Raw genomic sequence first — 16,966 nt, 5'->3', positions numbered from 1 at the left:
ATGCTTCGTCATATTCTCTGGATCAGCCCAAAACAATGTGTGTGTGTGAATCTGCCCTTGCTTTCCCAATTGTTTTGTCTTCCTTCTCCTGGATCACTTTAGGTCATCATGGAAAAGTACTGAGACTTATTTAATTTATAATGTCTAAGAACAAAGCCAATTTTTACAGCCGCTAGGTGGCAATACTTGTTCCAAGTCAACTTACAGTACGATTTATAACGGAGTAGAGCTAGACTGCATGAACGCATGTTTGTTGTTGAGAGCGGGAGTTATTAAAATAGGTTACTTCATAACAACACGGCCTAATCCTTCAAACACGGACATGACAAGTCCCATCTGACGTGTGTAGCAGAGTGATGAAGCAGAAGAGCCTCAGTGGCCTAATGGATAAGGCACTGGCCTCCTAAGCCAGGGATTCTGGGTTCAAGTCCCATCTGAGGTGTGGAGCATAGTGTATGAAGCGGAAGCGTTCTGGGCCCATAACCCAGAGGTCGATGGACAGAAACCATCCTCTGTTATGAATGAATTTTCAAATCAAACTCAACATCTCTCATTAAAAAAACCTGGAAAAGATAATTCAAATTAGTTTGGTGTGCTCACGAGTGTTCTCCAAAGTCCACTTTTCTGATATAAGTAAGAAAAAAGAATGATTGTAAAAAAAAGACTGAAATCTTTCACTTTTGTTAAATGGAATAAAAGATCGTTTACCGATTTCTTTTTGTTGTGTTTGTTATTTTGATTAGTCACGTGGATAAGGCACTGGACTCCTAAGCCAGGGATTGTGGGTTTTAGTCCCATCTGAGATGTGTAGCAGAGTGGCGCAGCGGAAGCATGCTGGGCCCATAACCCAGAGGTTGATGGACTGAAACCATCCTCTGCTATGTATACATTTTCAAATCAAACTCAACATATCTCACTAAAAAAAAAATGGAAAAGAGGATGTTCATAGCATCACAATTGACACTTGACCAACTCTGAAAACCTTTCTACACACTCTTAATTCAAACTCGTTTGGTGTGCTCACAAGTGTTCTCCAATGTCCACTTTTCTGATATAAGTAAAAAAAATAATTATTGTGTCAAAAGACTGAAATCTTTCACTTTTGTTAAATGGATTAGAGGATCGTTTACCCGATTTCTTTTAGTTGTGTTTTTTATTTTGAATAGTCACCACGATAAGGCACTGGCCTCCTAAGCCAAGGATTGTGGGTTCGAGTCCCATCAGGGGTGTAGAGCAGAGTGGTGCAGCAGAAGCGCCTCAGTGGCCTAATGGATAAGGCACTGCGCCAAACCTGGGGAACAATAGTCTGAAGAAGGGGGGAAGAAGAAGAGAAAAAAAGAAAAGAAAAATGAGAAAATAGCAGGTTTGAATCCTCATTGGAACATGCATCAATTCATGCAAAATCTAATAAATATAGCTTTAAAACTGATACAAATACAATTGGTAAGAATAATAATGCAATTTGTTCTAATAATAACAATACAGAGAAGAGTATTAAACCACCACACACCTAATACTGCTTATATTTTTTATATTCTAAAAAATGTTTCTGTTAATCACTTCTCACACATTGTCTGCAACATAAGTCTGTCCCTTTCTTGTAGTTTTAATGTTGTATAAGATTGATACAATTAAGAATATTAATTGTATGAATTGAAATGAAATTTTTACATTTTCTTTCAAGAATATTGATAAAAATAAGAATGTTATATTACTATTACCACTACTGCTTATAATAATTAACATTTATATCAAAGAAATGTTTCTGAGATTCAGTTCTCACAGCCTGTGGATCTATCAGCAATACCATTATTTCCCTTTCTTGTAAATTTCATATTTGTGTGAGTTTACAAAGGTTTTCCATAGGTGTGCTAGGAAAAAACAAAGGATACTGCTGTAGAAATAAAGTTATTTTTATTTATATTTACAAAAACACTGACAAACATACACACACACACAGACACGCATGCACACGCGCACACACACACACACACACACAATAACAGTCAATGAAAAGAATGAGTACATTTTTTTTTTCTGCCCTCTTCCTCTTCATCTCCTCCATCCACTGGTCAAGTGGCACAACAGCTGTCTGTGGGCAGTAAATGTGGCCATAATACTGGCTGTGGCCAGTATCTTTGTTGCGGGGCTGGTGTCACAGACAACACTTGTTTTTCTCCACAGTGCGGACATAGGGCTTACGAGCAAGTGGTGGAGAGGGAATGGGTCCAGCAGGAGCAATCTGACGGACAGCAGGAGCTGGAGTTGGACACACAAAAACAAATGGGCCAGAGGAAGGACTGGGGTTGGGGATGACCGGTGAAGGAGCAGAAAGGTGTGAAGGTGTTTGGATCATGGTGGGACATGCAGGACTGGGGTTGTGGACAACAGGTACGGGAGCGGGATCAGCAGGGAACAGCTGCCTTGGCTGGAAAGCCTTGGGACGAACTCCAGACTTGTGCCACTGGTTCAAAGTTGTTTGATTGACCTCAAACAATTGAAGGGTTGTGTTCTCCATAACAGTCCCATTGCCCAGAACCAGCTGGCGGATCTTGCTGTAGTCCCTAAGAATTAGGGTCCACCTTGTTACCGCCTGATGTCCCATTTTTTTGGGGCTCCTGTGAATATCGCACAGTTTAATAAAGATGGACTCTACCAGACGGCAACTGTCTGGCCAGTGGGCAGGGGATCCTGTTGACCCCAGGACACAACGGGTCATGCAGTCAACACCAGGCGTGAATTCAGGTTTGGGTTTTGAGCACCTGAAGCGCCCTGTCGTAAGGCGTACCTGGTGCCGCGCAGCGTACGCCACTCTCCGCTGGTCATATGGCAGTAGGTTTTGCCAAAGGGCAATTATATTTCTGGCATGCTGGTGGCTCAGCGTTTGCCCACTTTCCATGCGTAGCCCCACCAAGTAGTCTGCCAGACTGTCCACTCTGTCCATCCCTGGCACACTGCGATCATCCACAGCCTGGTAAAATATAACAATGGATCAATGTCAAAAAAAGATACAATATCACAGGGAGACGAAAAACACAACTATCACAATGTAATTGTCACAAAAAGTCTTACCATCGGTTGCTCAGGCACCGGTTGCGCTGCTGGGGGTGCAAAGGCTGCAGCATCACAGACAGTAAGGGTGGTCGAGAGAGGAAGGATGGAGGCGGAGGTGGTTGTGGAGGATGGAGCAGAGGCGGCATGGGTGGTAATTGTGGAGGATGGACCAGAGGTGGCGTAACGGCTCATTGTTGAGGTTGGTCCATAGCTGGTGAATGTGGTCATTGTAGAAGATGGACCATGGGCGGTGACAGTGGCCATCATGGATGATGGAGCAGAAGGCACCGTGGTCATCCAGTCGAAAGACTGAAAAAAATGTCACGTCAAAACATGTTTATGGATTTGTTTATGGATTATGATTTTAATCAATTTACTCTTTAGATGGTATACATGTTATATTGTTTGTTTCTATTTTTTTCTTCATTGAGCTATTCAAAGAAAGTTTCAAATTCAAATTCAAAATTTATTTATATAGCACATTAAAACAGCCTCAGCTGACCAAAGTGCTTCACAACAGCAACTGCATCACAAGAGAGTCATCAATAAAAGCAATAAGAATGACTTATCATCATCACAGATAAAAATAAAATTTAAGATAAAATTAGCAATAAAATAACAATAACAATAAAAGTAGCAAGCCAAGGTGAACTCCATTTCAGCTAGTGGAAGGCCAGGGAAAAGAGATGTGTTTTCAGTCAAAGTTAGTAGTGCTATACAAATAATACTGCATGTACTGTTATTATTAAGAATGGTTACTAGTTCTGTAGTCTGGACAGTGGCAGGAGTGCTGGCTACACTGGTCGTGGCAGGTGATGAGCCATCGGACAGGTCCAGCATCTCAATAGTAGGATCCAGGTTGAGGTCCAAACTGCTGTCTCTAAAGCCCTCATCCTACAACTCTTCCTCTGTGCCCACATCCTCCAACAGCTGGTCTGTTGCCTCAGAGTCAGGATCCACGTCCTGCAAGGCCTGTCCTGTTTGGCTATACAGGTAATCTACACCTAGGAGTTCACCTGGGACAGATGTTAGAACACAATAGAAAGAAATCAGTAAAAATGAATATATGAATTTATGAATACAAGTGCTTTAAAGCCAAAACTCACCAGTATAGACAGATGGTGGCTGAAAAGATGGTATAAGCCGTCTTCCAAGCACCAGAGCACTGAGGGTGTTGGCACAGTGCACCATGTCCCCAGAGTAGCTCAAGAGGGACGGAGGTTCGCCTGCCAGAGAAACTACTTTGCGGTCCTGATTCCACCTGTTCAGGCCTTCCAGGAGTTACAGTTGGAAATTCAAACTGTTGGCACTTGTTCCTTTGGATGAGATGAATAACTTTAAGTTAATTGTTTTGTGTTTGGCTATTTGAAAGACATTCATTGTGTCACCTTTCATATTTCCGATGAATACTGATTTATACTGACCGGGAATGAACCTGTTCAGGTGAAGGTGAAATGACTCCAGTGATGTGGACCCCCTTGCACATCGGTAGTTGGGCAGGACAATACCCTCTTTGGTGGTGGTGCCAGTCTGTGTGTAGAGGAGCAGTCCGGGTTCATCCTGAATGCACTTCACATGCCTCTTCTGGACTTGCCAGATGTGCTGCATTCTCTCCTGGTCCAAGAGAGGGACACCAAGAAGTTTTCGACCCTTTAGTCCCATCAGCTCGTTGAGGAGACGCTCGATCATCAAAATGGTCTGCTGCTCTCCTCTTGTCCGCCTTCGGCAGTGCAGGGCCAATTCCTCCTTGGAGATTCGTTGGTCCACCATAGTGTCGGTGATGCCAGGGACACCTTCATGGATCAGCTGCTCCCTCTTGGCCCGCCTCAGCAGAGACACATCCCCACTGTCCCATTCAAAAATGCAGCGGGACATACACGCCATGAAAATGGGGTAAAGTGGATGTGCATCCTTCGTGCAACCAGCTGCCAGACGCCGCATGAAGTGGTAGATGTCCAGCTTCACGACCAAGTCTGGCCACCCACCAAATCGCTGCTTGAGCTTGGTCTGCCCAGTGCCCTCCAGACAGCAGTCACAGTCCACATAAAGAACTTGAGGTGGAGCCACACCTGCATCAGTGTATCTCTGGATGAGGCCAGCTGCCATTCGGTCCACGGCAGGACCCTCTTGAGCTGTCAGAACACTGATGAGGATCTGGCCCACCTCATTTCCAACAGATGTCAGCCACAAAGCTGTCCCCTTTGCTAACCCTGACAGCTTCTTTGTGATCTGTAATCACATAGAAAAGACAGCGAGTGATCCTTGATTATCTATATATGAAGCATTACTTTCATATTTCAGGTCTATACTACTACTAATGGTTTATTTTAAATTCTTTTAATATTAAAAATGTAAAAACAGTTACCTTTTTGGTGGAGTCCATCTTCAAGATGCCGCCATATGTGGACGTTATGCTGGCTTTAACGTGGTCCAGCCTGCCCAAGATATCCCTGCCATAAACAGCCAACATCCACCTGTGGGAGGGGATTGTTTCAGGCTCAGGTGGCTCCTGAAACCTCACAGGGAGCAAGCTTGGCTGGGACGTTAAGTCGGAGCAGCCAACGAGATACCGGCAAATGCGCTTCAGCCACTCCTCGCTGTGGTTCTCCCGCAGCTGCCTCACCAGGCGAGAAGGGCTGTTTCCCAGGGCCCTCTCCCTCAGGAACCGTATGACCCGCATGTCACAGGCATATCTGAATAAAACAAAGGAAAAGAGAGACAGACAGACTGACATAAACTTTAAAACCAGCTAATCTCAATTATGCTTTACATGACAAACATTTGTTACTCAAGCTAAATAATCTCAGTATTCTCACTTGCGAGTTACGATCAGCCTAAATTCCAGTCTGTGGGCTAGGTCCAGCTGGTCTAAGATGGCCATGCTGGTGGAAATAAAGGCCAGTCTAACGTTCTCCCGGCACCGCTATCAAAGGGAGTAAAGCCCACCTCCTTTTCATGAATGCTGTATGAATGCATGTAGTGAGGCTTAAGATGCGTATCATGGGACACCTGCAGTTCTCTGCTGTACCAAATGAGTTATGGAAGGAGCCAGGGGCTTGGGCTCAGTTGGTAGAGCGGAGGACTGTAGGTGCCCAATAACAGTTATCCTTAGGTTGCTGGTTCAATTCTAGCTCAAAGGATGTGCCAAGCTTTTGTTTACAGAGGCTCTTTTCTCCATCTCCGTCAATCATTTCAAAGCTTTTGGAAAATGCAGTTTTACGAAAAACTGTCCCACTCTCTATTGAACTTGCTAAGGGCTAGTGGCATCTAAAGAAGCAAAGAAGCAAAGGCAAACACGTTCATCTTATCAATGGGTAGCTTGTGCTCATCAACCAACACTCCAAAGATGGACATATCTGCTGACGGTTTGACTTTGGTATTAAATGCATCATTTAATATTTTACAGATAGCTGGCCAAAATTCAGTTAACTTAGGGCAATTCCAAAACATATGGGTCATATTTGCTGGAGCAGAATATCAACGCTCACACCTGTCATCAATGTCGTCGAAAATTCTTGAGAGTTCATATTTAGTATAGTAGATTCTATGAAAGACTTTGAACTGTATCAGGCTAAGCCGCGCACAGGATGATGTTCCGTTAATTCTTTCCTGAGCACGTTCCCAGAAGTATCCAGGAATTTCAGAGCCAAGTTCTTCAGACCATGCCGTTCTAAGCCCATCTAATGACGTTTCTTGAAGAGAGATAATTATGTTTGAGATGTTTGCAATATGCCTCATCAAATGCATAGGGTTACGCAAAATCTTCTCAAGTCCTGAGTCCGCTGGAAAGGCAGGAAACGTTGTACTCTGGCTTTGAATAAAATGACGGACCTGAAAATATCTAAATTGGTCAGATTTTTGTAAGTGGAATTTGGCAGAGAGGTCAGTGAAGTTGGCAAAAATACCATCTAAATAGAAACGTTCGCATGTATCCAAACCTTTCCTCCTCCATAGGGTAAAGGTGTGGTCTATTCTGGCAGCAGGAAAAAGGTGATTATTACAAATAGGGCTGTATACAGAAAAATCTTTTAGTTTAAAATGTTGTCTGAATTGTGTCCATATCCTAAGAGTAGAAGATACCACAGGGCTAGAAGTGAATTTAGAAGGCGAAAGTGGTAATCCGGAAGTGACCAAAGCAGGAAGTGAAGTAGAGGTGCAGGAGTTTGCCTCAATCTTACACCAATCCAGCTGTGGACTTTGGTACCAAACTTTTTGAATATTAGATGCCCAGTAGTAATTTCTCATATTAGGTAGTGCCAGGCCACCCTAATCCCTAGGCCTTTCTAAAAACTCTCTGCGTATTCTAGCATTTTTATTTGCCCAATGAAAAGAGGAGATTAATTTATTTAAAGATTGGAAAAACGAATTGGACAAAAATATTGGGAGACATTGAAACAGATACAAAAAACGGGGTAAGACATTCATTTTTATACAACTAACTTTACCTGGAAGAGATAAATAGAGACCAGACCATCTCTTAAAATCAGCTTCCAATTTGAGCAAGAGGAGTTTGAAGTTCTTTTCATAGAGATCAGAAAAAACTTGGGTGATGTGTATGCCTAAATATTTAAATCCAGACTTTGATATATGGAAAGGGAACACATTGTCTGGTAACTGAAGGGCCAAATTATTAATTGGAAAGCATTCACGCTTGGAGAAGTTTAATTTGTGACCAGAGAAAAGCCCAAAGTCATTAAGGATATTGACAATATTAGGAATACATGATACTGGGTCAGAAATATACAAAAGTAAGTCATCAGCATATAAAGAGATTTTATGTTCAGTTTCAAACCTGTGAATACCAAAGATATTGGGGGTTGTCCTAAATTTAATTGATAAAGGCTCAATAGCTAATGCAAATAAAAGTGGGCTAAGGGGACAGCCCTGACGTGTACCCCTTGAGAGAGAAAATAGTTGGGAAGATATCTTGTTTGTAATTACTGATGCTTTAGGAGTTGTATATAGTAAACGTATCCAGGATATGAAGTTTGAGCCGAAGCCAAATGTCCCCAGTACAGTAAATAAGTAGCTAAATTCCACTCTGTCAAACGCTTTTTCCGCGTCCAGGGAGACAACAACCTCTGGAGTCTCCCTGGACGCAAGAGAGTGAACAACTATTAAAAGTTTACGAATATTTGTGAAGGACTGACGACCCTTTATGAAACCAGTTTGTTCTGTTGAGATGATATTGGTGGTAACATTCTCTAGTCTTGAAGCTAGCAGTTTGGCTAAAATTTTAACATCAACATTAAGCAAGGATATAGGTCGATATGACCCACAATCATTTGGGTCCTTCCCTGGCTTTAAAAGAAGTGAGATGGAAGCCTCTGTTAAAGTTTGTGGTAAATGGCTCTGCTTGAAGGAGTGATTAAACATTTCAAGTATCAAGGGATCAAGTTGAGGGGAGAACTTTTTATAAAATTCAACAGTATAGCCGTCCAGCCCAGGTGATTTGCCACTCTGCATTTTGTGAATGGAGTCAATAATCTCCTTTAACGTTATGGTTTCTTCAAGGCTGTCTTTGGCCTCTGTATCTACTTGTGGGATATTAATGTTGTCTAAAAAAGTCATATTAATATAAATATAAATATAAATATATAATATAAATCATATTTGATTTATCTTGTGGGGAAGAAGATGTGTATAATTTGGAATAGAAATCCCTAAAAGTATTGTTTATCTCTATTGGGTCTATGGTCAAAAGTTGTGATGTATTGCGTATCTGAGGAATTAAACGAGATACAGATTTACATTTAAGCTGGTAAGCCAGAAGATGACCTGCTTTATCACCATGTTCATAATAATGTCCTTTTAACCAAAGCTGGTGTTTTTCTGTTCTTTCTGTTGACAGTAGGTCATATTGGGTCATCAGTGCAACCCTTTCTTTATATAATTCAGGTGTTGCGGTGATAGAATATTGTTGGTCGATGTGTCTTATCAATGAGGGAAAAAAATCAATCCGACTATATGTGTGATGAACGTGTGAAAAGTAAGAAAATTCCTTTTTGTGAGGATTAAAGAACCTCCAAGGATCAACACAGCCTGCCTTGTCAGCAAACTCACCAAGAGCAAGAGACATTTTAGAGCGTGCCAAAGTTCTAGGGCTAGAACGGTCCATAGCTGGGTCCATAACCATGTTAAAGTCACCAGATAGAATAAGACTATGTCTGTTGAAGTTTGGGAAAAGAGAGGTGAGTTTATGTATAAAGCTAACATTATCCCAGTTTGGGGCATAAACACTTGCTAGTAATACTGGAGTGCTAAATAGCAACCCAGACACTATCACAAAAAGTCCCTGAGGGTCTGAGATGGTTTGAGATGGTGTAAACGATATCTTTTTATGGATCAGGATGGCTGCCCCCCGTGTCTTATTAATGAAGTTAGAATGGAAACTCTGTCCAATCCAGTTCTTCCTAAGCCTGATATAATCTGCTATTTTCAAATGCGTTTCTTGTAAAAATATTATTTCTGCATTTAACCTCTTTAAATGAGAAAAAATCTTTGCTCGCTTATTAGGCCCATTCATTCCTTTCACATTCCAGGTAATAAAACGAGTTAGCCTCACCCCTATATCTGCCCTGACTTTATTTATTTCATGTGACATGTGACATGATTAGAAATGAAAAGCAGGTTTTGCACTCCAAAGCGTCTGTCAATAACAAACAAAAACATACTAAATAATATAAAAAAGCAGTATAGGATCTCTGTTCAATAAAAAAACAACATAACACTTCCATAGGAATAAGCCCCACTTTAACCCCAAACACAACAAATCCTATGCCCGCCCCTAAAACATGGGCAGACTGCAGGCTCTCATCTAACTCCTGAACCTTCCGATACATCCTCTCCTTCTAGACTGTGAAGAGCCTGTGACCATTTAGCAGTGATGACTTGTATTAGTTGACAACACTTTCATATTAAAGTTTAAATGAAAAGCATGCCGTTAAATATGCTGCTGACGGTCCTTCAGTCACATCAACACATTCAATGTATAACCTAAACAAAATGGAATTGAAAACAAAAATTTAAAAAAGAAAAAAAAAAAAAATTCCGACCACCATCAAACATTAGCAGGGCGACCTTCAACAGGTAGGCTATCAGTTGACCATGATCTCCAAAACAGAAAGAAGAACAGGTAAAGGCACTTACCATGGGGAAATGAAAGAAAAAACTAATGGCAAATGGTCCGTTGATTACTCATAGTCCTCATAACCAAGTCCATTGACCAAAGTAGACGTCGACGAGAGTTCCAATTCAACGACATGTCAAAACGTCCTCCAAGCAGAAAAACGTCTTTCTCCCTTCAAGCGTGCATGAACTGAACTGACCAGGTCACCTCACTCTCCTTCGCCAACTACCTGTTGATCATAGTAAGCCCGTGCCTCCTCCGGTGAGTTGAAATCGAAGGTCTTTCCCTCATGGAAGACTCGTAGGACAGCTGGATAACGCAAGCGGAATTTTATATCCTTCTTGTAGAATGCTTGTTTCACGCCGTTAAACCCAGCGCGTTTCCTTGACAGGGCAGCGCTGTAGTCTGGATATATTCTCAATTTCACGCCCTGATAGGTGATAGTGGTCTGCCTTGCCCATTGCAGTAATCGTTCCTTCTCTTGGTGCCTTTGGAAACACACCATAAAGGGGCGCGGGGGGTGATCCGCGTCGTCGGGTTTCTTGCCCACTCTGTGCACTCGCTCCAACACTGGAGCAGATTCAAACAGCGCATTGCCGCCGATGATCTCCATGAACATGTTCGCCACGAAGTTAACAGTATTTCCAACACCCTCGCTGCTTTCTGGAACATTTATAATCATCAAATTATCACCTGCAAGTGATTCTGCCGCCGCCACTCGTTGTTGCACAGAGTCCACCGTTTCAGTCAAAACATTTACTGAAGTTTGTAACGGTACCAGTGATTCTTGAATGAGGATAGAGATGTCTTCTTTTAAACTTTCTCGCTGCTTGGTTAGCTCTTGCACCAGCTGAGTCATGCTTATTTCGGAAGGGCTAGCGTCAGAGGCCATGGTAGATAGCTTACTAGCAATGGAGTTTCGCGTGGTCATCACAGAAGTTTGTTTTTGTTTGGAGGTAGCCATTAGCTGTTCAAGGTCGTATAATACTATAACATGCGTAGGTTACACCACTCCTATAGTAAAGGTATTAAATTTGGTCACTTAAGTTATAAGTTAGGTCGGAGCTCTTCACACTTGCTGCCTACTCCTTCATACCCCCTGTTTGGTTCTTTTTTTGTCAGGTCTATCCACCCATTCATTTGGCACACGATTTTCATCTTCTGTTGTTAGGATGTTTATACTTTGGGTGTGGCGGTGTGTGAAAACCCTCCCTTTAGAAGAGCTAAAAAACACAGAACATATGCGGCCTTGGCGACTCATTAAAAAGGCACTATTTCTCATTGGGGCCTGTTTGATACTTTGACCCCTTTTATGCTCTTTAAATGGGCAGACCTTCTGCATTTGTGCTGTTTGATTCTTTCAGACCTTTGATACGGGACAGAGGCCTGTAGAAAAAATTATTTTTTTAAAAGTTTAAGAATTCTAAGTTGAAAGTGGGATCTTTTGTCAGCGATGCAAACAAATTCGGTCGGGGGGTTGCCGCGACCCGGATTCGAACCGAGGTTGCTGCGACCACAACGCAGAGTACTAACCACTATACGATCATGGCCGGTTGTGGGTTGTTGTCGTGTGTGGCTTTGATGTGATCCGAAACACCTTCGTATCCCAAGGATAGCATATGTAGCTCTGCGGCATGTGGCTGGCAGGCATGTTTTTTTTTTTGTGTTTGTAGCAAAATCATTGACAGCAAAGATAAAGAGGAAGACGAGCTTTCCTTACGGTGTGGGGTCAGCCACATGTGTTGCAAGACAACACACTGTGAGGTATCTTTGGGGCGTAAGTGAGCTGGGATACCCAGGGAGTAGAAGGTTTAAAGCGATCCTGTTCTATAGCAGTGGGAGAAGTGAGAGACTAAAACCAGCGTGTCGAGCTAGCCAGGAGTTGAACCTAGAATCTTCTGATCTGTAGTCAGACGCGTTATCCATTGCGCCACTAGCCCTTAGCAAATCTGATAGAGAGTGGAACAGTCTTTCGTAAAACTGCATATTCCAAAAGCTTTGAAAGAATTGACGGAGTTGGCCAAAAGAGCCTCTGTATACAAAAGCTTGGCACATCCTTCGAGCCGGAATTGAACCAGCGACCTAAGGATAACTGTTGTTGAGCACCTACAGTCCTCCGCTCTACCAACTGAGCTATCGAAGGGAGCAAAGCTGACATTCTTTTCATGAATCCTGTATGAATGCATGTAACCAGGCTTAAGATGCGTATCATGGGACACCTGTAGTTCTCTGCTGTACCAAATGAGTTATGGAAGGGAGCCAGGGGCTTGGGCCTGTTTATCAGTTAAATAAACACAAAAAGTGATGAGAAACCATCAGTTTCAGATGCGTTTCAGATCAAATCAGCCTCAGTTTCTATCATGCATTTAGTCGTTACAGAAACATATCTGGCATCTATCTGGGAAAGTCTCTACATCGTCCAACACAGATGTTGATCCTCAATATACCCTCACATTGTCCAGCGCAAAAGTCCAGCCTTTTTGTTTGGTTCTTTTTTTGTCAGGTCTATCCACCCATTCATTTGGCACACGATTTTCATATTCTGTTGTTAGGATGTTTATACTTTGGGTGTGGCGGTGTGTGAAAACCCTCCCTTTAGAAGAGCTAAAAAACACAGAACATATGCGGCCTTGGCGACTCATTAAAAAGGCACTATTTCTCATTGGGGCCTGTTTGATACTTTGACCCCTTTTATGCTCTTTAAATGGGCAGACCTTCTGCATATGTGCTGTTTGATTCTTTCAGACCTTTGATACGGGACAGGGGCCTGTAGATAAAATAATTTTTTTAAAAGTTTAAGAAATCTAAGTTGAAAGTGGGATCTTTTTTCAGCGATGCAAACAAATTAGGTCGGGGGGTTGCCGTGACCCGGATTCGAACCGGGGTTGCTGCAACCACAACGCAGAGTACTAACCACTATACGATCACGGCCGGCTGTGGGTTGTTGTCGTGTGTGGCTTTGATGTGATCCGAAACACCTTCGTATCCCAAGGATAGCATATGTAGCTCTGCGGCATGTGGCTGGCAGGCATGGTTTTTTTTTTGTGTTTGGAGCAAAATCATTGACAGCAGAGATAAAGAGGAAGACGAGCTTTCCTTACGGTGTGGGGTCAGCCACATGTGTTGCAAGACACACACTGTGAGGTATTTTTGGGGCGTAAGTGAGCTGGGATACCCAGGGAGTAGAAGGTTTAAAGCGATCCTGTTCTAAAGCAGTGGGAGAAGTGAGAGACTAAAACCAGCGTGTCGAGCTAGCCAGGAGTTGAACCTAGAACCTTCTGATCCGTAGTCAGACGCTTTATCCATTGCGCCACTAGCCCTTAGCAAATCTGATAGAGAGTGGAACAGTCTTTCGTAAAACTGCATATTCCAAAAGCTTTGAAAGGATTGATGGAGTTGGCCAAAAGAGCCTCTGTATACAAAAGCTTAGCACATCCTTCGAGCCGGAATTGAACCAGCGACCTAAGGATAACTGTTGTTGGGCACCTACAGTCCTCCGCTCTACCAACTGAGCTATCGAAGGGAGCAAAGCCAACATCCTTTTCATGAATCCTGTATGAATGCATGTAACCAGGCTTAAGATGTGTATCATGGGACACCTGCAGTTCTCTGCTGTACCAAATGAGTTATGGAAGGGAGCCAGGGGCTTGGGCCTGTTTATCAGTTAAATAAACACAAAAAGTGATGAGAAACCATCAGTTTCAGATGCGTTTCAGATCAAATCAGCCTCAGTTTCTATCATGCATTTAGTCGTTACAGAAACATATCTGGCATCTATCTGGGAAAGTCTCCACATCGTCCAACACAGATGTTGATGCTCAATGTACCCTCACATTGTCCAGCGCAAAAGTCCAGCCTTTTTGTTTGGTTCTTTTTTTGTCAGGTCTATCCGTCCATTCATTTGGCGCACGATTTTCATCTTCTGTTGTTAGGATGTTTATACTTTGGGTGTGGCGGTGTGTGAAAACCCTCCCTTTAGAAGAGCTAAAAAACACAGAACATATGCGGCCTTGGCGACTCATTAAAAAGGCACTATTTCTCATTGGGGCCTGTTTGATACTTTGACCCCTTTTGTGCTCTTTAAATGGGCAGACCTTCTGCATTTGTGCTGTTTGATTCTTTCAGACCTTTGATACGGGACAGAGGCCTGTAGACAAAATTATTTATTTAAAAAGTATAAGAAATCCAAGTTGAAACTGGGATCTTTTTTCAGCGATGCAAACAATTTCGGTCGGGAGGTGGGGTTCGGGGTGGGATCATTGACAGCAGAGATAAAGAGGAAGACGAGCTTTCCTTACGGTGTGGGGTCAGCCACATGTGTTGCAAGACGACACACTGTGAGGTATCTTTGGGGCGTGAGTGAGCTGGGATACCCAGGGAGTAGAAGGTTTAAAGCGATCCTGTTCTAAAGCAGTGGGAGAAGTGAGAGACTAAAACCAGCGTGCCGAGCTAGCCAGGAGTTGAACCTATCTGTATGGATGCATGTAACCAGGCTTAAAGGGATAGTTCTTCTCTTTTGACATGAAGCTTTATAACATCCCATTCTAGAAATATTATTTAAGAACATTTTCTTACCCCCCGCTGCGTCCTATTAGCTGAGTTACAGCCTCGTTTTGGGGGTGAAGTAAGTAGTCCGGCTAGTTGGCTGGGGCTTCACATATAAAGCGTTTTTCTTCTCAAAAGAATATGCATTCAAAAGAGTAATACATTTCTATCACAAAATCGTATCTTGCGAAAAAGTTACACCTCACAATTGTTTGGCACTAGGTTGCAGTATCAATGCGCGCTGCCGCCTGGCAACAGCTGCGCCTGTTTCACGGTGTTTACTGCTCGGAAAGTTAACGTAATCATGTCTGACTACGACACTGATGATGAAGACATCCCTTTTACCATAGAGCTAAAGAGATATCTTTATGAACCAGAATATACAGATGCCGAACTTCCCCAGATGGAGTTAGAACGGGCAGAGAGAGAGAGGAGGGACAGAGAAGTGGTCCCAGCTGAAGTTGGAGCCACAGCAGCAGCTGTGAGACACAGGGTGACCGCCGACAAATGGTGGTGCACTTGTTCGAAGCGCCTAGTAATGCCAACGGAGGTGGAAAGACTGTACCACAATATAAAGTATATACAACAAAAAAAGTTTGTAAATGCTCAAAAAGTATAAATGAGTACACTTGTGTCTTCTTTTTAATTTCTTCCAGCCACTGCTCTTTAGTTACAGTTTCACCAGAGGGACAGTAAATTTGCCCTCTATATTGGTTGTGTCCTGTTTCAGCAATTCTGAATTGCCCGCATTTTTTGCACGTGTTGTGCAAAACTTTGCGGGTCAGTTTTCGGGGTGCTCTATTAGGGTGAGTGGAGCCTGCTATGGGAGCCGGAGCAGGGGCCAGAGGAGGGACCAAAACAGGAGCCAGAGCAGGAGCCAGAGCAGGAGCCAGAGCAGGAGCCAGAGCAGGAGCCAGAGGAGGGACCAAAACAGGAGCCAGAGCAGGAGCCAGAGCAGGAGCCAGAGCAGGAGCCAGAGCAGGAGCCAGAGCAGGAGCCAGAGCAGGAGCCAGAGCAGGAGCCAGAGCAGGGGCCAGAGGAGGGACCAAAACAGGAGCCAGAGCAGGGGCCAGAGCAGGGACCAAAACAGGAGCCAGAGCAGGAGCCAGAGCAGGAGCCAGAGCAGGAGCCAGAGCAGGGGCCAGAGGAGGGACCAAAACAGGAGCCAGAGCAGGAGCATGTGGAGGAGTGGCAGAGAACGTTCAAAAACTCTGTGTCTGTAGAGTAGTGGGGATAACACGAACCTGTGAGGCCACTGGAGCAATTGTCATTACCTGAGGCCTTTTGGGTGGAGCAGGGAGAAGCTGCTGCTGTCCTGGTGGATTTGTATCATCTGTAAATTGCAGCTTTCTTTTTAATTTGGCCTGTCCCACAGTGTTAGGGGGTAAATTGTAAATATGTATTGGTTCTGAATGTGGTATGGCATAATGGGGACGTATATTGGCGGGGAGAAGTGGGTCAGCAGCTACAGAAAACCGGCTAGGAAGGTTTAGCCCTTGTTGCACCACAGCCGTTTCCTGCCTTTTCACCCTTTGGTTATGCCACTGAACCAGGGTGGTGTAGCTCACATCCACCAGCTGCAAGGTAGTCTGCTGCATGATAGCTCCGTTTGCTAAAATGAGCTGCCTGATCTTTCTGTAGTCCTGAAGGATCAGATCCCATCTTGAGAATGTGCCTGTCCCTCTTTTTTTTGGACTACGATGGATACTGCAGAGGCGAACAAAGATGGTCTCCACTAGGCGGCAGCAGTCTGGCCATTGGGCAGATGGGGCTGTGGTTGTTAAGGCATGACACTTCACACTTTCCACCCCAGGGGTAAATTCCTGCCTCTTTTTGGGGGAACTAAACCTCCCAGTGTTCAGTTTGTCCTGGTGCCTTGCAGCAAATACCACCCTCTGCTTGTCAAAGTCCAGCAGGCTCTGCCACAGAGCAACAATGCTGCTCACCTACACAGGGAAATAACACAACTGTACATGAGGACACAGCAATGTTCAAGTGAGCTGAGGTGTGTGCATAGTGCATGTATGCAGCAAGCAACAACACGTTACTGACCTCCTGGTTGCTCAGCGTCAGAGAGGTTTTGTTCCTCAGCTCCACCAGATACTCAGCCAAGCTGTCCACTTTGTCCAGGCCTGGTACGCCTGACTCATCTAAACCCTAAGACAACACAACCAACATAACAGATATTAGTTAAAGGACATTTTGTTCAAGTTTTCTTTTATCTATCTACTATTCTAC

The 16,966-nt window shown here is 43.5% G+C and overlaps 6 non-coding genes across 6 annotated transcripts; 1 reads left to right on the top strand and 5 right to left on the bottom strand.

The window, feature by feature from the left end:
- Positions 1–369: 369 nt before the first annotated feature.
- trnar-ccu (transfer RNA arginine (anticodon CCU)) lies at positions 370–442 on the top strand. The gene has a single exon. It is a non-coding gene; the product is annotated as a tRNA-Arg (tRNA).
- An 11,608-nt stretch (positions 443–12,050) lies between these two features.
- trnac-aca (transfer RNA cysteine (anticodon ACA)) lies at positions 12,051–12,123 on the bottom strand. The gene has a single exon. It is a non-coding gene; the product is annotated as a tRNA-Cys (tRNA).
- A 114-nt stretch (positions 12,124–12,237) lies between these two features.
- On the bottom strand, positions 12,238–12,326 carry trnay-gua (transfer RNA tyrosine (anticodon GUA)). Its single transcript is given in 2 exon segments — positions 12,238–12,273; positions 12,290–12,326. It is a non-coding gene; the product is annotated as a tRNA-Tyr (tRNA).
- Positions 12,327–13,042: 716 nt separating this feature from the next.
- trnah-gug (transfer RNA histidin (anticodon GUG)) lies at positions 13,043–13,114 on the bottom strand. Its single transcript has one exon. It is a non-coding gene; the product is annotated as a tRNA-His (tRNA).
- Positions 13,115–13,430: 316 nt separating this feature from the next.
- trnar-acg (transfer RNA arginine (anticodon ACG)) lies at positions 13,431–13,503 on the bottom strand. The gene has a single exon. It is a non-coding gene; the product is annotated as a tRNA-Arg (tRNA).
- A 114-nt stretch (positions 13,504–13,617) lies between these two features.
- On the bottom strand, positions 13,618–13,706 carry trnay-gua (transfer RNA tyrosine (anticodon GUA)). The gene is given in 2 exon segments: positions 13,618–13,653; positions 13,670–13,706. It is a non-coding gene; the product is annotated as a tRNA-Tyr (tRNA).
- Positions 13,707–16,966: the final 3,260 nt, after the last annotated feature.

This window comes from Odontesthes bonariensis, chromosome 8, assembly GCF_027942865.1.
Source record: "Odontesthes bonariensis isolate fOdoBon6 chromosome 8, fOdoBon6.hap1, whole genome shotgun sequence".
Classification (NCBI taxonomy): Eukaryota; Metazoa; Chordata; class Actinopteri; order Atheriniformes; family Atherinopsidae; genus Odontesthes; species Odontesthes bonariensis.
This window is presented reverse-complemented; position numbering and strand designations above follow the sequence as displayed.